This window comes from Canis lupus, chromosome 1 (assembly GCF_003254725.2).
Source record: "Canis lupus dingo isolate Sandy chromosome 1, ASM325472v2, whole genome shotgun sequence".
Classification (NCBI taxonomy): Eukaryota; Metazoa; Chordata; class Mammalia; order Carnivora; family Canidae; genus Canis; species Canis lupus.
In genome coordinates, this window is record NC_064243.1 from 3,117,362 (window position 1) to 3,140,489 (window position 23,128).

The window sequence follows — 23,128 nt, forward strand, 5'->3', positions numbered from 1 at the left end:
AGATAGATACAGAGATTTGAAAAAATAAGTTACTCAGAAGTCCACAAAGTGGTAGAAAGAGGCATACTTTTGCGTTAGTACCGTGGAGGGGGCGTGGGGTGGGTGGTGTGCGATTCACAGCAGGTAACACATTACTTGATTTCCCAGCAACGTATTTGAGCAATTTAGTTAGAGCCAAATATGTAGGGTAGTGTTCTCCTTGCCCAAATTAAACTGTGTCTTTGAGGATAATTATACAAAATGCCTAGTTTGGAGACTATGAAGTTTTCATCATTTTTGCCTAGAGGATATTTACAACTTAAAGAGGAAATTGCATTTTGAGAAAAAAAGAACATGTTAGACATTTCACAATGCAGATACCATTTTACTGTATGCCTGTTACTATTTGTTGAGCGCCTTCTGTATGTCCATCGCTGTCTTTGGCGTTGAAATACGTAAGCTTAATAAACGTATTAAGATTTTTAATGTATAAACTTTAATTCAGAACATTACAATGGGGCCACATGTGAGTTTTTCTGCAACTCATTTTTTTTTTAAGATTTATTTATTTATTTTAGAGAGAGTGTGTGCACAAGTGTGCCCATGAGCAGAGGGGGAGAGAGAGAGAATCCTCAAGCGTATTCTCTGCTGAGCACAGAGCCCGACCTGGGGCTCCATCCCAAGACCCTGAGATTATGACCTGAGCTGAAATCAAAAGAGTATGGTATTTAACCAACTGACCCCCCCCCCCCAGCACCTCTGCAACTCATTTTTTAAATATATACAATTATAATAATAATTGTTCTCTTCAAGAGGTGTGTAGAGTGCAGCTTTTTGCACACATTGCACTGATTTCCAAATGCCCAATGCTCAGTGTGGCCCAGCTCTCCCCCATCTGAGCAACCAGTAGAGGCAGCCAGCACCCACCCTCCAGCGGGACGTCTGCCCCTCCTCTCTCCTCTGCCCTGTGTTTGCGCTGCTCCCCTTCCTTCATAGGATGCAGCAAACCTCTCTGATACATAGGTCTTTGTGCTTGTGGGAGTATTTTTTTAGGATGAGTTCCCTGGAGTGGAATTTTGGTCAAGAAGGAAGCTTTCATTTTACTTATTTATTTTAAGTAAGGTCTATGCGATTAAGGAAGGCATGTGACATGATGAGCACCGGGTGTTGTACTATATGTTGGCAAATTGAATTTAAATATTAAAAAAAAATAGGATAAATAAGGTCTCTGCCCAACGTGGGGCTTGAACTCATGACCCCAGGATCAAGGGTTGCATGTTCTACTGAATGAGCCCAGCAGGTGCCCCAAGAAGGGGCATTTTAATTGTTGAGGTATTGTCAGATATCTCAACAAAGATACTGATATGCTATGTTACATCCAGGGGAGTGATGGCTTTCTCTCTGTCGGCACTCCGTGTCATCCTTTAGGTCTTGGCCTTGTTGATCAGGTAAATATCTCGTTGTGTTAAAAATTTAAATATGTTGAGCATTTCCTTAATATTTCTAGATCATTTGGTTTCTGGTATGAATCGCCTGCTTATTTTCTTGGTCAGTTTTCCACCCAGTTATCCAGACTTTGTTGTTTTCTTAGGACAGTGGTCCTTGTGCTTTGTGCTCCAAGTGTCTGCTTATCTCTTTCATCTCTTACACTCTGAAAATTCCTTCTGCTGCAGCAGCATCAAAATAACCTGTGTCTTCCATGTTTCTCAAAAGATGTGTGAATTTGACCAGTTTCTTTCGCATGTGAGTCCTAGAGGAATCTAACATCTTTTGATTTCTTACATGATTGTTGGTCTGGTTACTTTTTCTGTCGATTGCTGAGTAAATGTTGATCACTTATATTTTACTAAAAAATCAATCATTTCTTTCGTTCATCTCATCAATATCTTCACCCAGAGTTTTGAAAACATTGTATTATTTCAGTTTTATTCTTTTGTTGGTCATTACACCTAATACCCTCCCCTATCCTGACTTTTTAAAAGTATTCAAATTAGCGACACCCGGGTGGCTCAGTGGTCAAGCATCTGCCTTCAGCGCAGGCATGACCCCTGGGTCCTGGGATCGAGTCCCGCATCGGACTCCCTACAGGGAGCCTGCTTCTCCCTCTGCCTGTGTCTCTGCCTCTCTCTCTGTGTGTCTCTCATGAATAAATACATAAAATCTTTTTTTTTTTTTTTAAAGGAAGTGTTTAAATTAGGCTGGCTAGTCCTTTAACTCCTTTGCTAGAGTTACCAAAGGGATAGTTACTGATTTATCAGTTTGACTGTTTTTTTTCTTATGTATTGCTACTTTTTATTTATTTATTTATTTATTTATTTTATTTTTGGAGAGTGAACCATGTATTGCTACTTTTTAAAATTCAAATTTAAGACGTTTGTTTCGTTGTTACTTTTTGAATTGAGGGTTTCATTTATATGTCTTCCTTATTTTTTAATCTCTGTAGCTAAAGGTTTAGCTTTCTTTGTGTCCCAGTGGGTTTGGACCTGGGTTGGTTGCAGGAGAGGTTTTGGGTGTGAGCTCTGCCCTGGGAGTTGTCGCGGAGAATTTCAGATTTTCCAAGTGGCTGAAGTGTTGTTAGTTTTGGTCTTGCTCTTACTTGCTCCTGTTGGTGCCGTCGTACCGGGTCGTCGCAGGCTCCTGAGCAGCGGAGCCCGGAGGGGCCTTGTCCGTCTTGGCGGTGGGGTTGCCGCTCGTCTGGCACGTGTGGAGGAGGCTGAGCCTGTGGGTCCTGCATGCCTTCCCCTTTGCTGCAAGCAAGTCCTTTATTATTTTTCCTTTTTAATCTGTGTTTTGGAGAGTTTCGTCATTTCTCCCAGATCTATTTTCTCTTGTTGGTCTTTCCATATACTCACTGGGATTTATGTATTTTATTCTGTTATTCGACTTACAGCTTTAAGGACAACTATATTCTTGTGATTTTTTTTTCCCCTTTAGTAGATGTGACTTCTGTGCAGTGAGTGCCTTTTTATACTGTGAATTAAACTTTTAATGGTATTTTCATTTTCACTGTTGCTCTTGTTTTTTTCTTTTTCTGGTGTATTTCGTCTCTGGGCCCAACTTTTGTGTGTTCCTTAGTTTTCTGTGTCTCTTGGAGAGAGCACATAGTTAGATTTTTGTTTTTCCCCAATCATGGAGTCTTCCTTAATAAATTTGTTCCGTTTATAATTTTATTGAAACAGATGTCCTCTTTCCTAAGTAAAAAAAAAAAATAGTCTTCTCTATGCTTTCTTCCTTTTTTCCTTTATTTTCTAAAAGTCTGTTGGTCTGTGGATTATATTTCTTCTTTAATTCTTGAAGTCAGAAGGAAGCCTGCAGAAAGTCTGATGTTTTTAGTTATGCTGGTAGTTATATTTATAACTTTTGCTTAAACCTGTGTTTCTCAATTTATCAAGTTCAGTAACCATATAATTTGACTTCCTCTTTGGGAAAGATGAAGAAATGGGCTACTTCGGTTACCTTCTGCTCTTTCTCCATCTCCTCCCCCTCCACACATCGCTCTTGCAATTCCTTTTCAGGGGATTGAGTCTACTGTTGTCAATTTATGATTTTTTACCTTACATTTTAGTTCAGGAAACATAATTACGTGTTTATTTTCTGTGTAGATCAGTTATTTAGACTCGATTATATTTATGCTGCTGTGCTTACTGGATGTAGTGATAATGATCAGATGTCTTTCATTTTCATTTTTTCTGAGTTCTTTGAGTCATCCTTTATTAGGCGTTGTTACCTTTATAAGTAGATTGTAAAGGACGTGCTGGTGAGGACGCTAGATCCCTGCATAGGGAGGGGTGCCAGAGCCTTGAGTGGGGTGTGTGTGTAAGCATATGTGATGCATGGCAGGTAGCCGGTGATGTTGGAGAGGTCATTGCAGGCAGAATCATGGCTCTGGATCATCGGGAGGACTTGGGGCTCCGTCCAAGAGGCTGTTGTTGCCAGCGGCAGGGTTTGTTCTGCATGACTCCTTGGTGGCCTGCTGCAGGGCGCTCCCCAGTGGGAAGGTGAAGAAGGGGTGTGTTCTGGGCAGATGATCCAAGGAAGATGGTGCTTGGGGCTAGTCTAGAGCCCGTGAGGCCAGGGAAGGGGAGCCGGGAGTGAGTGGTTCCCATTGGAAGGTGAAGTCCTGGTGAGCTGGCAATGTACCTGCTATCGTGAGGGCGGGGGAGGCCCAGTGGACCCCAGTGGACCCCAGGTGCCAGCGGCGCCTGGCGTGTGCCCCCACGGAACCAGCTGTCCAGCTGGAAGAGCCTTACACCCTGCGGGTTACCAGCTCTCACTCTCCTGTGGGAATAGGAGGAGCCACAGATTCAGATGACAAGGCCAAGGACACACATCCATCCTGGGATGTGGGCGTAAGGCCCGGGGAGAGCTCCCGCTGTGGGGTCGCCTCTGTCTCTTGCCAGGTGCCAGACGGGGCCGGAGACGCACAGCTCAGCCCTGCCGTGTGTCCCGATGGTGGCAGAGGATGCCTTCCTTGCGAGTTCTCAGGGTAGAGGGTTTGGTGACCGTAATAGTATCTGGGCTGATGATACGTCATGTGTTCTGCTAAATTTTTCTTTAGTAAGAGTTTTTTTTTTTTTTTTCTTTTTTTTTTTAAGATTTTATTTATTCTTGAGAGAGACCAGGAGAGAGGCAGAGACTTAGGCAGTGAGAGAAGCAGGCTCCCTGTGGGCAGCCCGAAGCGGGACTGGATCCCAGGACAACAGGATCACAACCTGAGCCAAAGGCAGATGCTCACCCACTGAGCCACCCAGGTGCCCCTTTAATAAGAGTTTTTAATAGTATCTTTTTCCTGTTTCTTATTTCTTTTGGCCAATAGATTGATGAGGAATAATGTAAATCATCATCTTTGATGTGGGTAGGATGCAGCTTCAGAAATGTGTCTTTTAATCAGTCAGCTTACAAAAATACTTTTAAAGAAGAACACTGCTCAGAAAAGTAAGGGAAATAGAAGGAATTTCTGAAATCAGGTTTATTGAGCTTTGTGGAAACATTTTCCAGGGCAGGATGGGCCTCACAGTACATAAGGTTTATCGAAAATCATAGGTAAGACCTTCTTAATGTGAATTAAGTCAGAACTTGAGCACTTTTGGCCAAGGCTGCCTGTGAAATATTTGTAACAAAAAATGAAATGGATTAAAATTCTCAGAATAAACCAGAGAGCACAGAATAGGATTCGTATGGAATTTCCAGGCAGGAAGAAGTGGGACATTCCAAAGCTGATTTTTCCTCAGATCCAGAAGCCACAGTGTCAGTTAAATAAATGCTGGATCTAAAGTAATTTGAACTTGGGGTTTCTCAAGCAGCGAGTGCAGAGAGTGGCTGTGGGAAGGCGTGTCGACGTGGGATGGAGATGCACCCTCTGTGGAACTCTTCTTCATGTTCTTTATGTATATGACTTACAGTTTGTGTCCTGAAACTTTCGACATGTTCCTGAGCTCAGTGAAAAGTTGAGGGAGGGAAAAAAAAATGCTTTTTTAAAGTTTGTTGGCACAGAGAACTCCCAGCAGAGCATGCAAAGTGCAGCAGGGTGATCCTCAGACAGACCGTTCCAAATCTGGCGCGTGAAAATTGGCGGCCTTGTCTAGGGAGGAAAAAAAACCAAAACCCAACACTTTTTTAAACAGTTTGTGGATTCTGGTGATGAACTCGGACATCTACAAATCTCATCATCATTTGGGACAGTGCTGTTTCAAGATTAGCATGTTGTCCATAAGTGGGACAATAGTTTAGATGCCTAAAAATGGCATTTATATTTTGTGTTATGATTTTTTTTCTGGGAATAGAATATGAAGGCATTTTAAGTGACTTCGAGCATTTATAATCTCTACTTTTTAATTTAGCATTTTGTATTGTGGCAAAGTAGATGTAATGTAAAAATTGGCATTTCATGATTACGGAGTATACAATTCAGTGCCCACATTGGTTTTTTATAATTAATGAATATCAGTTGAAAGGAACCTAAGTCGACCATGTCTGGTTTTCTGAGGACAGCGGGACTTAACCTGTCAGACTCCAGAGCTTTCTAGGATAAAAATAGGAACTGAAGTTTCTGTGTCATCCCAACATTAAATTATGTTTTTAAAAATATTAAAGTTTCTGGTCAGAGGACTCCCATCACCACCATTCCTTTTATCTAAAGAGTGAATGTCTTCCCTTGGCTCAACCCAGTAATTTTATTTAATTTCTTGTTACACTGAAAGAAAACACTTTTACCCTAAATGCAGTAGTGGAAAGTATTACTAGGTCTTTGGTTATTTCAATGTAGAAGGGAAAATATGTAACTAAAATCATGAGTACTTTCTTGTAACTGTCCCCCGGGTACAATACATACATTCATAGATCTTTGCTGAAACTTATTTTTAGAGAGCCCTCTAAATATAAAGGTATGATGAGGGTCGCTTTTTTGGTAATATAAAAAAAACAGGACAGCAAATCCCTCATAATAATAAGTTTGGGTGTAATTTTGGGCTGGTGACCTCACTGCTCTGCACGCTTTGCTCATTTTATGTTGTGCTGGGAGGAGGCTTTCCCCCAGTTGGGGCCACTGAGGCGCTGCCCATTCTGAGCACAGAGCTGAACGTGGGAGTGTTGGAGGGGGGACCTGCAGCGCCTTTCCTCACGTCCTGGGCAGTGGGGGGTCCTGGTGGGGACCTCGGGCCTGTTATGGCTGCAGAGGCCCCGATCGTGTGGCGGGGCGCTTGACACAGTCCGGACGCCCAGGGCTGCCCTTTGAGGACTCGTCCCCCACCCCCCCTCCGATTCGGAGCCCCTGCTGTACCCGCAGCTCATGAGACAGCTTTCTGAGCCACTGTGGGCCACCCCACATCACACACGTCGAAGGCCATCGCCGATCTTAATTTTGGTGTCTTTCATTTCAGATAAACTAAACATATTTCTGTGGCAGCTGAAGAAGAGCTTCTGCTTTCTATCCCGTCGGGGCGGGCTCCAGCCAGCCTTGTGGTCCTATGGCCCCAGGGGTCCCCAGACGTGGAGCCCGCCCTGTGGGGCCCAGTGCGGGTCTCACAGGCCCCCCGAGGGGCAGTCTGTCTAGGCCAAAGTTTGGGATACGCTGCCCGCCCCCTCTCGGGAGGGTGGTCCAGGGCCAGGGGGTGCTTGGGGATCCGTGGGCCGCCTCGGGAGGCTGGGATGCGTGTGGTTACTTTCTATGTGGAAATGAATTCTTTTGGTGACAGAAAAATCAGGAATTGAATGTACTTACGGTTTGAACGTGTCTGCCAGTGCAGGAAGTTACCAAACTTCTGCTTCAAACCTGAGGCCGCCCAGGCGCATTGCAAAAGTGGGCATCGGACTCTCTCAATGGATTCGATGAGGCATGTCTGGGGGGGTCACGGCGAGAGCACCCCTGGACGGGGCTGCGGCGCGCTGCCGGCAGGCGTGCTCTGAGTTCTGAGTCGTGTTGTCACCTGCGGCCGCCGGGGAGACCTGGCTCTTTCTGCCCCCAGGTACTTGCCATCTGGGGGGGCCAGGGAGGCCGGCCAAGGCGGGTGCCCCGCCACTTGTTCTCTGAGGCCAGCGGAGCGGCCAACCATTCTCCATCGGTCCCGGCCCCCAGCTTCTAGGAGCGGGTCATCCCCAGGCCCGACCCACGTCCCAGGGCCCTGTTCCCCGTCTGCCCGTCACCCTCTGGCGGGCCCCACACGTAGCCTCTGCCTGTCGCCATCCCCTGGTGTCTGTGGCCCCTCCTCTCTGGGGACAAGCTCTCCAGCTCTTTGTCACCTACTCGTGCCAGGACTTGGATGGCTTCCTGTGGCCTTTGAGTCTGATGTGAGGTGGTCTGGAGGGCGAGGGCCTTCCTCACGCTCAATTGCTTCACTGCCTGTCCCCTGGCCTGTCTCCCTGGCCCTTCACGACCCCTGTCCTCGCCGCCTGCTGGGGTGGGGGCTGTTGTGTGTCCCTCCAGGGACGTCTTCACGGCACCATCCCCCCGATTCAGAGTCCCCTCTGCCCTCTGCATGCTCTCCCTCTAGGCCAGCCCCTCCCTGACCCTGGATCTCTCGCACCCCTCTCCTGCTGGATGGACCTGGACCTCTGCCTGGTGTCTGTGGCTCCCACATTGGTGCTCCCAGGGTCCTGGGTGTCGGTGTCTGGCCCTCTGAACTGTCCCACACTGGCTTCTCCCCCTGGATGCCAGGCAGGGCCTTGTTGAACACCTCCTGTGCAGAGGAAACGGCCTGCAGTGCAGACCCCAGAGTCACAGAGGGCAGCCCGGCCGGTGCGTGGTGCCGACACGGGGTGCATGGCCCCTTGAGGAGCTCACCGGAGCCCCAGGGGGACAAAAGGCTCTGGCCACAGCATCTCCGTCCTGTGCTTCTACAGCCTCCTAGGGTAGTTGCGGGGCAGCAGGGCCGGCGGTGGGTGGTGGTGGGTGGAGGGCCCTTGGGGTGGAGCCAGGGCCGCCTCACAGGGTTCTGGGAGAGAGACAGGTGATCCTGGTGGTGGACGCCCTAAATGAGATACCTCACAGGAGCTTGGGTTGGTATTTGCACCCACAGGACCCTGGGAGTTTCATGAGGGACCTGGAAAGTCAGAAGGGGTGTCGGTGGTTGGCGTGGCCCAGGAGCGCGGCTGGTGTTTCGTGGAGTTAGTGCCTGTGCTCCTCCAGGGTGGGAGCTGAGGGATGTGGACAGCCTCTCTTCTTCCCCCATCAGGACTCTGTTTCTGGCTCTAGAAGTTTCTGCCCTTGGGTCCTCCGGCAGTCTTTGCCTGCTGCCCACTCCGTTCCAGCCGCTGTTGTGCAAGGTGGCATCTTGGCCGTGCAGGTGTGGAGCTGTGCTCTGCTGCTCCCCCGGACCAAGGACGCACCCACAAGCCACCCAAACCTCCCATGACTGCCAGAGGGGTCCAGCACTGAAACTCCCTGTCCGGCTACCTCCGCGCCATGTGGCATTCAGCAGCGTGCTTACCCTCTCTGGGCTCAGGTTTCCTTGTCCATTATGGGGAGAGCGTGGCCATGGTTACCGCACAGGGCCTGGTGGACAGGCACCGATGTGTTTGGCATGGCACCTGGCACGCGGGAGGCGCTGTTACCTGTGCATCTGAGCAGTGGCCTGCACGGGGCCTCAGGTGAGTGCATGGAGATTCCGGAGGATGCCACGAGGGCCCGCGGTCCCTGGACCAGGGGGCAGCTTTGTCTCCTGGGTTGGCCGGATGGCTCCATAGCATCGTGCACCTTCCCTTGCTTGGGGATTGGTGTCCGCCCCTCACAGATTGGTTTTGTTTTTTTCTGTAACTTTGTTTTATTGATGTATTCCTAACAGGCAAAGGATACTTTATTTAAATAGGGCAACAGCCCTTTTTTTTTTTTTTTTTTTTTTTTTTTTATAGAACACAAAAGTGATTTTTTTTAATTAGGAAAAAAATGCCCTATTTTAACACAAGCTCACTATGTATGAGAACACATACTAAAAGAACAGTAACAAACTGGTCTTAGGAAAAAAACAGTGATGACAGAAAACTTGATATACTACATCTCCGAAGTGCCTGCAAGCAGGCCCACTGGAAATAAACACACAACTCCCATCACCCCCACACACAAATCTGCACAGGTTCTATCTGCAAACATTTAGAAAACACATTGGAAGATAAGGATGAACTCACCCCCCATATGTACATCCACATGTGTATATGTGTGCATGATTTTCCAGATGCTCACGTTTTATTATTTTGAATGACCATTTTGAATGACGTGATGTGTGTTGGCCCAGCGTACAGGGCAGTGCCGTTTCACCACCATTTCACAGTAATTCTGGGTGGACGGAGTTGTCTGGCGTTCCTGACGTCCCTGCGCTGACACCTGCTGTAACTACAGTGTGTGTGTGCGCCCCGGGCCTTGTCGGCGTCCTTCCTCGTCTCCTGCCAGGGCCTCTCCTGCCCTCCCGGGACCCTGGGCTGCCTCCGGCTGTGTGCCCCGCCAACGTCCCTGCACCTGGACATGTGGAGGCCTCAGGGCAGCTGATCTGTGGACTGTTGTCCATCCAGTGGGGAGGCCACGGACCCGCCAAGTGTGCCTTGCAGGTTGTCTTCTGACCTCCTTGTATCTGCTGGTCATTCCAGCACCACTTCCTCTATCTGTGCTGGCTGTGCTGGTCTGAGCAAGGAGGCTGTACCTGAGTCTGTGTCCTCCTCCTGCACATCACAGTTGATTCTGGAGCTTTCCTCCTTTGTGCCGTCTGCAAAGGGGCAGCATCCACGCGTTTCTGGGATGTGCATGGACTCCTTGGCCCCTGGGAGATGATGGGTCGAGTTTTTAAAAGACTCCTTCCTCTGAGTTTCTTGGACTAAAGTATTCCTGCCCGAGAATAAAGGCTTTCATGTTCCTTCCTCCTTAGTGCATCCGAAGTGTCCAGGGACGGCACATGGTCTCTCAGCACTCGTAGCTCTGAAATGCTTGTTCTAGTCAGGGACATAGTCGGAAAAAAGCCAGTGCTTTGGTCAAAGGACCCACACATAGAAGAGCCACCGCCCAACGTGTGGTCTATGAGATTGCCCACTGCATGTGTCGGGCTCCAGAGTCTGGCACAGGGCCTTTGGGTGCCCAGAGAACTTGGGGGCCTGTCCTGTCCTGAGGTAGCCAGCACATGTGGGGGTGGCTGTTGCCTTCCTGGGACGCAGCTGGGGTTACATCCCCCTCACATTTCCCCCTCTGTCACTGGGATGCTGGGCCCACCCACACCTGGCCCTGCCTGTGTCCCAAGGGAGCCATGATGAATCTCAGGTCTCAAAAGACATGTCATTAAATAATTTTTTTAAAATGGGAAAAATAAATGGAAACCTGTGAACTTCTTTGTAAGTGAAGTGACCAAGCATGGGGAGTAGAAGAGGCCTTGCCAGGCTCTGGAGGCTGGCACATCTCCTTCCCTACCCTGTATCCCACATTGCCACTGAAGCTGTGCACTCCTGCCCCTGGTGACCTGGCACCTGTCAGCAGGCCTCCCGAGGTCCCCAGCTACCAGCCTGAGACACGGCCAGAGGCTCCAGGAACGCTCCGCGACCCTGCCATGAATTCTGGTTCCTGAGCCTGGACACGAGGACATGTTGCATGATCACAGAAAGATGGAGTGCATGAGATCTGATTTAGGAGGATCTCTACCTGTCTTCCTGTTTTTAGAAAAGTATGTGCAACTTCAGGTTGCGAGGAAAGACTTCCATGTGCTGCTTATGGTTCATACAGCAGAAATATTTTCTTTTAGATGGTAAGAGATGTTTGCAAGTGTCTTTTTTTTTTTTTTTGAAGATTTTATCTATTTATTCATGAGAGACACACAGGAAGAGGCAGAGACATAGGCAGAGGGACAAGCAGGCTCCCTGCAGGGAGTCCAATGTGGGACTTGATCCCAGGACCCTGGGATCATGCCCTGAGCCAAAGGCAGATGCTCCACCACTGAGCCACCCAGGCGCCCTGCAAGTGTCCATCTTAAAGCTCATTGTCAAGTATACATGGAATGCTTTTCCAGTTGGGTGAGAGCAGTGGCATGCACTGTAACACTTGCAAACCAAGCAAACTGAGATGTCAATGAAATGCTTCTTTTGATTGGCACAGCAGCTTAGTGGATAGGTCAGCATTGGTAGGCACACTCAGCCCTGATCTGAGGGTCGGCTTTGTAAATGCAGGCAGTGTGGGATGAGGTGCAGGGCTGCCCTTCAGATCCATGGTCCAGCAAAGACCAAGCCACCCACGGGGCATGGCATCTCTGGTGGCCAGAGGCATGACCTGTGTGTGGAGCATAGCACGCCAGGAGAAAACCACCACAGCTGTTTTCAGTGGTGATGAGTTGGTGGCCAGTCTAGGCGATCACAGCAGAGGCAGTTAGACACTCTGACCTGCTGTTCCCACTGGCCACTGTGCATAGAGGGGGCAAGAAGCCTCCTGTCTGCAGCGGCGGCTCCTGCCATGTTCTACAGGCCTCTGCTCGAGAGTGCTTGCATGTCTCCTGAAAACATCCATGTCTGTGCATTTACAGTAGTTCATTTTTTTCTTAAAAGCAGTAGCAGGGGCACCTGGTGGCCTAGTCGGTTAAGCAGCTGCCTTCGGCTCAGGTCATGATCCTGGGGTCCTGGGATGGAGCTCAGTGGTAAGTCTGCTTCTCCCTCTTCTCCCCCTGCTTGTGTTCTCTTTCTCTGTCAAATGGATAAATAAAATCTTTTTAAAAAATAGCAAACTTTTCTTAAAAGTATAGTCCCTTAATAGAGGAAAAAAAAACAAAAATAAATTGGGAAGAAACTAAAAATATATAACATCTCAAAAAAAAAAAGTATTATCACTTGAAAAATGAACTTGGGACGAGCTCAGGCTGTCGGAGAGGTCCAGGGGTGGGGGCGTTTCAGCTCCTTTCCTGAGAGCAGCAGCCTTGGTCAGGGTGCATCAGGACAGTTTTGTTACTCTCTTGACTTGGTCACAGGAAAGTCAAATTTGGGTTGATTAGGGTGCCTTCCTGTTTAATCTGTTGGATGTGTGTTTTGCAGACCTGGGACTGAGAGTATTTAAGCTAAGACAATAGTTTTCACTTTGACCTTGGCGTGGGGTCACTTTTCCTGACATGGCAGGAAAAATGTTAGAAGGAGTTTGGTGGGAAATGGGGAAATAGCTTGACAAGACCACCTGCCTGAAGCTTACAGGAGCGTCCTGTTTATCAGCTCATGGGGATCAGAGTAGAGTGGACCAAAAGCTCAAGAATTTTTCCTGAGCGCCGGTCATGTGAGCAAATCCTCAAGCCCGGTGTTCGTGTGTGTGTATGTGTGTGTGTGTGTGTTGAGGCAGTTTCATTTTGTTATCTGGGCAAGTGTGGCCTGAGGGACATTGTTTACATGGGAGCAGCACGTTTGCACAGCGTCTGCTGCGGGGTGTGCGGGGCGGAGAGCATGGGGACGGCTGGCAGCTGCCCGTCCCTCCTGGGAGGCGTCCCCTTGTGTGGACCCATTAATGCTGAACTCCTGGATGTCAGTCCTTCCATCGCTCGTGGAGGGACTGTCCATTGGTGTCCATGGGGGGAGAGGTTTTGTGTTCACTGGGCGGGTCTGTACCCAGCAGATCCCAGTCTTTGCCTGCCTGCCTGCTGTGTGCTGGGATGTGCATGGGCTCAGGCCCCCATGCTGTGTTTCACCTAAAGGGACATTCTAGAAGCTGAAGTGCGGTAAGCTTGCATTCCTTATAAGGAGATGTACTGGAGCACCAACTCTTCTTTCTTTTTTTCTGGTAATTGTGTGTGTTGTTGTCCTTTGGTGAAAGTGGTGCCATGGTGTGATTCAAATTTGCTGGAAGGAGTCTCCCAAATTTGGAGAACTGAAGCCCCACATGGAGTCCCCTCCAGCGGGGACCCCAGGCTTACCACTGATCCCTGGAGAGCACTTTGGGAGCGAAAACACTTTGAGAATAAGTTTACGAGCCCAAAGGAGAACACTAATGAGTTTGATTTTAATCTAAAAGATATTTTGATGTCAAATAGGGTGGAAAGGAGAGCTCATAGGTTTTATCTCTGTACTTGGGGGGTAATCATTTGGCTATAGTGCCAGAGGAGGAGAGAGAGGGAGTTTTCTTAGCATCTCCACCTGGACAGATGAGCCTAGGACCTTCCCTCTGCAGGTGTGGATGCCCAGATGTGCTCACACCAGGTGTGAGCAGCACCTGGTGGCTGCCCCGGCCTGCGGTGGGCACTCCGGGTATCTGTTGACCCCAAGTAAGCAGACCTAGGATGCGGGCCTTGGGACTCCCGTAGCAGGAGCTGCTCCTGTGTGGGGTGGTGAGCGGGTACTGGGTCCCAGGTGCTTCTGTGTGATCATTCACACTGCTACTGAACCTCGGAATTGGGGCCTCAGGGGAGGGGCACCTCCCCTTGCCAAGTGCCCCTTATGGCCCGGGCACTGTTCTAAGGACTTTATGTACATTTTCTTACTCTACGTTTGGAATACAAGTCTGCAAACGTCCTTTGAGTACATTTCTGGCAACTGTGGGACCGTATGTGGCGAATGACTCCACCTAAATCTCCTTTAAATGCCGTAAGACATAGGGTGGTCTCAAACAGTTGGTTCCCAGGCACCCTGGGTCCCCTGGCTGGTGAGGAGGCCGCAGGTGGCTTTGTGCACACGTTGCCGCATGCCGGACCAGCGCTCCTGTTTCTGGTTTGCGGCGGCACAGAGAGCTGGACATGCCACGGCCGATCCCCGGAGGATGCCGGCAGTTACCTGCTGCATAGAAAGACGGGGCCTGCTGTGGTGGGGACAGCTACCTCTTAGAAGAGCTGTCTCTCCCTGGTTCTGTGGCCGCTGTGAACCATCGCTGGCCACTGGAGTCCAGTGGGCCTGAAAAATCCTTTCTGCCCCTTCCAGAAAAACCAAGCGAGAGAACCGGTGTCCTCTGCAGGCGTCGGGCAGGAACTGCTCATGTGCACCCAGCCACCCCCTCGGTGTGCTCAGGCCCCTCCTCGGGGTGCCCCTCTGTGACAAGAGGCGTGCGTGGGGTGAGGGTCTGTGCCCGGTGGGTGGGTGTGCTGCCAGTGCGCGTGCTGCCAAGAAAACCGGGAACCTCTAGAACAATGTGACTGAGATTCTGTTCTGGAGGCTTCTCTGTAGGAGCGTGGCCCCTGCAGAGACAGGGCCACACATCCAGCTTGGCCAAAGTGAGTTATTGCTACTGTGTGCATCCTGAGGAAGCCAGTGTGGGCACACAGGCGGCCGCGGTGCTCGCAGCACGCTGGCTAGGCGTTTCCTAGGCGCAGATTTCATTTCAAACAAGCTGTGAGGCCCGTAGAGGCTTGACAGCAGGTGAGCGGCTCCCCCCCTGCGAAGCAGAGTGCTATTTTCCATGTGTTTCCTAGGGAAGCTGTGCTTTCAGAGTGTGACCCTGGTGGGAATTACTCCATTAGAAGGCAAGACTGGATCGGCATCTCCCGAAAGGAGCAGATCTGTGTTTGAAAACAAGGAAAAAGTTTGCTTTTTCCAGAACCTTCTACCCTCGGCTCTACATCAGAGCCTGCGGATCTCCCCTGAAAGCAGAGTTTGACTCTTGTCCTAATGTGGAAAGGTCCCCTGATGCTTATGCAGGGCCTCTCTTTAGTACAGTTTCCCTTGGGAGACTTTAGCATGCCCGGAGAAGGTGGTCATTACCCAAGAGAGCACGTGTTGTGTGTTCACGTAAAACACCAGGAGGTTCCGCCTGAGAAGCAGCTTGACGATCCCGGACGGGTCCTGCAGCCACTTTCCGAGAGCCTACGAAGAAGGAGGTGGACATGCGAGGATCTTAGGCAGATGTTTGTTCTTTGCCACATGTACGTGGTTGGACGTGTGCGCGCCTATAAATGTGTGAGAGTCTGTGTCTCTTTGCTGTGTGTGGTGTCCTACCGGCCGGGCTGGGGGGCCTTCCCATGAGCCCTGTCAGCTTCCCTGGGTGGCACGACGCGTCGAGTGCGCCTGGTGCTCCTCTCCCTTTCCGTGGCTTGCACTGTTGCACAATTAACAGCCAGCACCGTGCGCCTGACCCGCCAAGCCTCCGGTGCTCCGTGCCCAGGCACGGTGAGCGCAACAGACTGATTTCAGGAAAAAAAAAAAATCAAGAAACAGAACTTGGTGTAAGTTAGACATGGAAGGTGATTTGCAGTGTACGTGTATGTGAACGGCCCGTCCTGATGTTAAGGGAAGAGCCGAGAAATTCGTATTTCCGTATTTGTCATCCACCCCCCCCCCACCCCACCCGTGAATCAGTGGATGGAGCCTGTGCATTGCATCAAATGGGTAAAAATATGCGGTGGCGCCATTTAAACCAGGTCTGGAGCCCTGAGGGTCAGCTTTGATGGCTTGAGGAGGTGAGGTGCTGCCTGCTCACTCTGGGGCGGGGTGGGGGCCTGGCCGCGGGCGGTGACCCGAACTGTGATGTGTGCTGCCCACGGGGTGAGAGGCCGGAGGCCGTGGGGCGGGGGCGGTGCTGCCCACGGAGGCTCCAGGGGCCGACCTGCCCGGAGCTCACGCCTGGGTGTGGACGCAGCCCCAGGAGTGGGGTTTGGTTCTGTGCATGACCCGGTTGCTCTTCGTTATTTATGAGTCAGAGAGGGACAATTTTTTGAGGGGGGCCCTTAGTCGAGGAAGGTCTCAGCTATACTTAGCTCTTTGCCTGCATTTCTCAAACAGTAATCCACACTTCCCCGAAGAGGCACGGGTGCCCGGGACCCCTCCGGAAAGGTGGGAGAAGTGGCGCGTGGACGGGGTCAGCACCCCGGGAGTCTGGCGAGGAGCAGAGCCAACGTGAGCCTCTCTTGTCCCCGTGAGAGGAGGGAGGAGTCACCCTGTCCTTACCTGCCTTGACAGCATCTCAGGTGGGTGGGCCCTGCCCTTCCCCCCCGGGGCAGGAGGCCGTTGTTGTGGGGGAGCTGGGCACCGGAAGGGGCTCCGCTCCTTCATCGTGACTGTGAAGTAACGGAAAGGAGTTCATTCAGATAATTGAGTTGGAAACACACTTTAAAGCAATTCTATTTTATTTTTCCAGTACTTGGCTATTTGGCGGGTGAACTGCACACCTTCCACTGTTTGCTCTCCCCCTTGGGGAGGTCTTGCTCACGAGGGATCCGCTCCTGCAGCACAGGTGTGCTGTGACGTGGCATCTCCGTGCCACCGACTCCTGTTGACGTGTGTGTTGCGTGTGTCGTGTGTGTCATGTGCATCGTGCGTGTCGAAACAGGATGTTTACGAGGAGCTGCCCCTTCCACCAAGTTGGCATTTCCAGAGTTTGTCTCCATAAACTTGAATTCTGGAGTCATTTTCAGGAGCCAGGGTCCCCAGTGTGGATGGCACTGTCCCTAGACGCAGGAGCAGGGCCCCCGACCCCGTCCCGGGTCCACACCCAGCTGTGCGCTCGGCTCCCTCGCTGGGCCCGCACACCCCTAGAACCTTGGTCTGTCCCTTGGCAGTGCCTGCCGTCCCCCCGAGGCACTGGACCCCTGGCTGGGGGACCTGGTGCGTGTCGTGCTGCTGGGTGTTGGAGTGGTGGAGTGGCGGGGTGGGGGCCGAAGGGACAGAGAAGGAGGACCCTGCTGCAGTGAGCCACAGAGACACTACTGTGCCCCTTAAATAAAGCACTGCGCTCTATCCCCTGATGGTCCTGCCCGGGGCCCAGGGCAGAGATGCCTGCGGCCACCCCGAATCTCCCTCCCCAGGGGGCCCCCGGGCTCTGAGATCCGAAAGCGAGCTGGGTTGTATCTTTATCTACCTTCACTTTTCCCCCAAAGCTGTTGGTGGATAAGATGTTCTGGCTTCGAAAGCATCCCGCCCCCATTTCTTGGAGTTCCTCCACGATCGCTTCACACATGGCCTTTCCTTCAATTCTGTAGCCGAATAACACAATACCATTCTTATGGGGAGTTAACGTGGTATTTTGCGTGTTTATCCTTTTTTTTTTTTGTTCCTTGCAAGAAAGGTAGACATGGTCTGAAGATATCAGAAGTTAGAACTTGCAGGGATGTGTCATTAAGTGTGCTTGAAAATATATTTTTAGACAAGCGATGCAGGATAAATCCTAGGGCGATGTGACATCATGTTCTTGTCAAGAATTGCTCTTTGTAAACATTCTCTGACAGATCGCTCTCCTTAAGAGGCTGAAATATCCAGCTGCTCTCAAAGGTGCGTTGTGTGTTGGAGATAAACTAGGTCATGTTACAGTAGTTATTGGCAGTAATGGATCTGGAAAATTTAAGCTGGTTACCCTGTATGTGCTTTAGATTCTAACGCATTTGGGGAAGATCTGTCCGTTTCTAATTTTGATCCTCCTAAAGTATCGATTGGTGTCCGCACAAGGGCAAACAGGGTCTTAAATAATTTCTTGCGCGGGCGGCATGCCTTTCTGCCGTCCTACCAAAAGCAGCTCAGTCCAGGGTATCTTTACAGAAAACGTTTGGTGTGCTGTTGCTTAGAATTCAGTAAAATTGATCACGGAATGTTTATTTCTCAGTGTGTGCTCTTAAAGAAGGGATTTTTTTGGTGGGCTGGCTTCTCTGCTAAACAGCACTACCTCGGAAGGTAATGTTTAACAGAATGTTTTATGGTTTACTGCACATAATTATCTCTCTTTGTATTCTTGGGCACAGTTCTTTATTTGACGGCTGTTCACAAAAAGCAGAGAGGAAGGCGATAATGTTCGATAGGTATTCATTGCAGACTGTGTTCTTAGGCTGGGAGAAAAATGTTGGTTTTAGGTAAAAGTCTGGAAAAATAGGTCAATGTGAATGTGTTGGGGGGCAAGTACTGTCTTTTGTTCTTGGTTTCCATGGAGTAAAATACAGTTCATTTATAGGAACTTACTTCTGTTAAAATATGGTTTACAGTCCACTGACACAGATTTCAGAAAGCTACGTCCAGTAGACCAGGAAGTGTCACCTACTGAGAAAACATGGCAAGTTTCTACACGGGATTATTTTATTTTCACAGTTGACAATTTCTGTTAAAAAAAATTTCTGCCAGGCACTGACTAGGTTATCGTTTCTACACTTTGGGGTTTACGCTCAGTAAAAACTTATCCTCTGCTTGTAAATGGGATATATTTTTTTTCCCTTGCAGTTTACTAAAGCCTTCTTGTCTTCCAGGTTTGTTTTAAAACCAGAAATTTATGAGTCTTGATTTTTCTCTGGTATCCCCCATGTTTTCAGCACTTCTGAATTGATCAGAACTTAGGCTTTCATCCCCTTGATGCAGCATGGAAAAAAAGTCAACATAAAAACTTGACGGCTTTTGTGGTTCATGTAGTGAAGCGAATGATTTACTCTCTATTTTTGTAAAATGCTGAGCAGCCTCTGGTGGCTGCAGACTTCACCCGCGCGCCCAGTTTGGGGGATGTGAGCTCTTGATGGAAAGGTTGACTGGATCAGTAGCTGTACTGGCAGTGGCTGTGGGGTTCCAGGACTGCATGTGCCCTCAGGGCCCCGATATTCGCGGCCAGCCAGGGGTCCAGCCGGACATTGATCAGAACCTTACAGAGCAAGCTCTGGCTCCTGTTATTTTTCATTTTTTTCCTCCTTTTTCTTTCCTTTTTCCTTTTTTTTGTTTTTCCAGTTTAGAGAAGTTCACTTTTTTAGGGACAAATAGATTGATAAAGTCACTACATCCTATGAGACTTGGACATAGTAAATAGCCAGCGACAGGGATGTGTTGATTTTGGAGAGCAAAGGAAAAAGAACTAGGAAAAGCATGCTTCTTTCTTTTTGGTATTAAAACATCCAGCCCCTGCTTATTTTCACATGGATGCCTCTTATTAAAGTCTCCATGACTACTTTGGATTTTTCTGGATATGTTATTAATGACTGGGGAGGGAAGACCCCCATATCCTCCCCCATCTATTCTTGGGCTTTCCTGCATGTAATCAATAATTAGATTGTGTTCATCTGCTTTTTTCATCTCCCATAAGGTAAGATTTGACTGCCGGTCTTTCTAGTTTAGTAAAAGGACCTATGGGCAGCGTTTATACTGATGTTAACTCATATTTTCTTTTGGAACTGTCTGGGCATACCGTTGTGAACGGTGTGCTTCTATTTCCACCTTCTCTTGGGAGGTGATGATGGAATCTCTCTTTTCAGGACCAGGAGTTTATTTGGGTGTTTGACAGATTGTGGTAAACAACTTCATAAAAGGGAGCCTCCTCGCAGTCACAGTGAGGTGGGAGCAGTCGTTTGTGCTGTGCATGGAGCCGGTGGCTGCAGCCTGGGCCTGAGCTACAGGGTTGCAGTGAGTCTGGCCACAAGGCCTCGGAGTTTGCGTAGTAAAGCCTTATCAGAGACAGTTAACTACATTTGGGGACTACCGAGTATGTGGGCTCTTGCTTGCTGTGTTGGGTGCTAGAGAATTCACAGGAAACCTTTGTTGTTTGAGAAAATGGGATTTCGTCCTCGTGGCCCTGAGGGTCTGGTCTCCTGCCTTCCGTGCTGAACAAAGCATGTTTGAGACTCACCTTGAAAACAAGGGCCTTTGGCAGAAACGTCCGGCACATTGTTCTTGGGACACAGACTTGCCGTACCCGTGGGCGGTTGTGTGTTCCTTAGGCCCCAGGATAGTGGGTTTGTGTCCTCCTTCCCCTTGTGGGGGAGGTGGGGTGGGGCTCCTTGTGAATGCCGCTGATTCTGGTGGCCCTTTATTCATTTCTTCTTATTAGAGTGGAAATGTAGTTTGCTCATAATGGATTATTGATTGGCCTGAGCCAGGCAGCCTCAAGGCCTTGTCAGCGACGGTCCTTACTCGGAGCAGTGAATGCATCACTTCATGCAGTGGCTCGGACTGGGCTGCGGACTATAAGCCTGGGATTGTTCATGTGGGCCAGATTGGTGTATGCAGAGAGGAACTCCTCATTGTTGTGGGACTTCACCCCATTTGTTCAAAGAATGGGCGTTTTGTCTCTGCAGTAGATAAGCCTGTGCACGATGTTAATGATGTATTTGAATTCCTGCCCATAATACTATAGTGTAAGGAGTAGAGCCCCTGTCATTGTCTTCGGGCGAACAGACGGGCAGTGTACCGAGCCAAGTGGCCCAGCACCCACTGGGGCCCATGTGCTGGGCTTGCCCTGCAGCGAGTCCTGCCCGCCAGGGGCCTCGCCTTCAGACGTGCACCGCCAGGCCAGGCCAGGCCGGAGACTCATTCTTTTTATTTTATGACTTGCCTCTTGGAGCCATAATACTCCCGTAAATATCCTGAGCTGTGTGCTGAGAACTGTTTTCTTTGTAAGGGCATCCTCCCGGCCTCCCTGAGACTTTTCAGATTTCACCAACTCTTCCCTTACTCAGGCCAATCCTGCCTCCCTCCCCGGAACCCAGCCCCCACCCTGAAGGTGACCAGGGAGGCAAGACGAGTGACCCCTGGGTGCCCAGGAGAGCAGACCTACTTCTTACTAGCATGATACGGTTAACTGATGAACCAGAACTGAACAAGTACCCAACTGGAGACTTCTTTGAAAAACAGGACAGGCTTCAGGTTCTGCTTCCCTAAACTGAAAACTCTCAGCTCAGAGTAGGAGAGGCCTCTTCCAGTTCTCCAGGAGCCCCTTGGACCCTCTGTATGCCTCCTGTCCAGCTTGGGTGGGTTTAAAGAAACTTGCAGAGTTGTTTTGTTATGCAAATTACTCAAAATATTAGACGTTACTTGAAAATCAGCCTTTGGGTTGTTTGTGCTGCATAAGATGTTGATAGAATTATCTGTGATAGTTTTAGGGAAATCAGTTAAGTACAGAATCCATTGGTGGATTTATTTCACAGAGCAGAATGGCAAGATTTCCTGTAGAGTTAGAGCTGTGCTTACTGTTTAAAAATACAGGGAATTTTACCTTTTTCCCCTGGCGATGCCATATTTAACTGGTTAGAAAATGATTGGTTAAAATGTGGGAAAGAAAACTCAGCTGTATGACTGTTTTTTTTTTTTTTTTTGCCCTGGGAAGCGGTGGAAAGGGTCACTGTGAGTCCCAGGAACCAGCTGGGGTTAGTTCATGTGGCTGGAAAGCCACTGTGCTGTCTGCAGGAAGGCTGTGACCCAGCTTGGCGTGGATTCCTGAGTGTCTCTGGGCAAGCCTCTGAAGCATCAGCAAGCAGTCTCTTAAAATACTACTTTTCATCCAAACAGTTTACTACTCAGATGATCGATCTTTTCTTCTTTCTTTCTTCTTTCCTTTCCTTTCCTTTCCTTTCCTTTCCTTTCCTTTCCTTTCCTTTCCTTTCCTTTCCTTTCCTTTCCTTTCCTTTCTTTCCTTTCTTCCTTTCTCTCTCTCTTTTCTCCTTCCTTCCTTCCTTCCTTCCTTCCTTCCTTCCTTCCTTCCTTCCTTCCTTCCTTCTTTTTCTTTCTTCCTTTCTTCCTTTCTTCCTTTCTCCCTTCCCTTCCCTTCCCTTCCCTTCCCTTCCCTTCCCTTCCTTTTTTCTTTTCTTTTCTTTTCTTTTCTTTTCTTTTCTTTTCTTTTCTTTTCTTTTCTTTTCTTTTCTTTTCGTTTCTTTCTTTTCTTTCTTTTCTTTTTCTTTTCTTTTTTTCTTTTCTTTTCTTTTCTTTTTTTTCTTTTTCTCTTTCAATTCTAGAATCAACAAAAGGTAGTGTTCTCAAACTGTATTCCTCAGAGCTCTCTGATCTTCCTCCAGGACCTGAATGGGGGGAGGAGTGCGGGGGAGGGGAGGGAAAGAAAAGGCAGGAGGGGGAAGGCCCACCAGGCTTCCCCAGAGCCACTCTTTGAATTGTGTTCTTTACTGGGGTTGCAAGTGGGAGTAAATCTTTTTAAACTTCTTTTGTGAAAAACTTCCAAAAACCCATGAAAACAGGAAGACAAAGAAACATACATAGAGTCTCCAGCAATTAACAGTAAAAAACAAAATGATGTAGAGGTGCTTCATTTACATTTGTTTACTTTTGACTGAATAATATTCCAACATTCTGTTTTTTTATGAGGTGCGATTGGGATATAACACGATGCACACATAAGGTGTACAACATTATAATTTGACATCTGCGTACACTGCACTGTGATTGCTACCAAAAGACGAGTCGCCATCTGTCCGCGCACAGTGACCCCCATTTCGCTCACCCTGGAGTCACTACTGATCTCTTCTCTGTATCTATGAGTTTGTTTTAATACTGTCTTATTTTTTTCAGATTCTGTATGTGAGTGGAATCATATGGTATTTGTCTTTGTTCGCCTGACTTACTTCACTTGGCCTCATCTCTGAAGGTCCACCTGTGTTAGTGCATGCGGCGAGATTCCATCCTTCACGGCCGAGTTGTATTCCATTGTGTGTGTGTATATGCACCACACATCCTCTTGACCCATTCATCCCTCGATGGGTGCTGAGGTTGCTTCCAAATGTTGGTTACTGTCAATAGTGCTGCGTGAACATGGAGGGGGCGGTGCACGTATCTTTTTGAATTAGTTTTTTTGTTTTCTTCATGTAGGGTAGACACCTAGCAATGGAATAGCTGGATCATATCATAGTTCTAATTTTTTTCAGAACTCTCCATATGGTTTGATATTCCCACTGACAGTGTACAAGGGTTCCCTTTTCTCCAACACTTGTTATTTCTTGTCTTTTTGATAATTGCCATTCTAACAGGTATGAGGTGATATCTCGTTGTGGTTTTGATTTGTAATTTTCTAATAATTAGTGATGTTGAACACCGTTTCCTGTGCCTGTTGACC

The 23,128-nt window shown here is 48.8% G+C and overlaps 1 protein-coding gene across 12 annotated transcripts in view; it reads left to right on the top strand.

Annotated features, from left to right (window-relative positions):
- Window positions 1-23,128, top strand: part of ZNF516 (zinc finger protein 516) — a 124,626-nt gene that overhangs the window by 17,412 nt on the left and 84,086 nt on the right. For 6 of the 12 annotated variants that reach the window (XM_049111717.1, XM_049111715.1, XM_025421974.3 and 3 more), the window contains exon 2: window positions 16,117-16,301. The exons of the other annotated variants lie outside the window; for them this stretch is intronic. The gene's annotated coding sequence lies outside the window, so the exon portion shown is untranslated. The remainder of the gene's footprint in view (window positions 1-16,116; window positions 16,302-23,128) is intronic. 12 annotated transcript variants of the gene reach the window in all.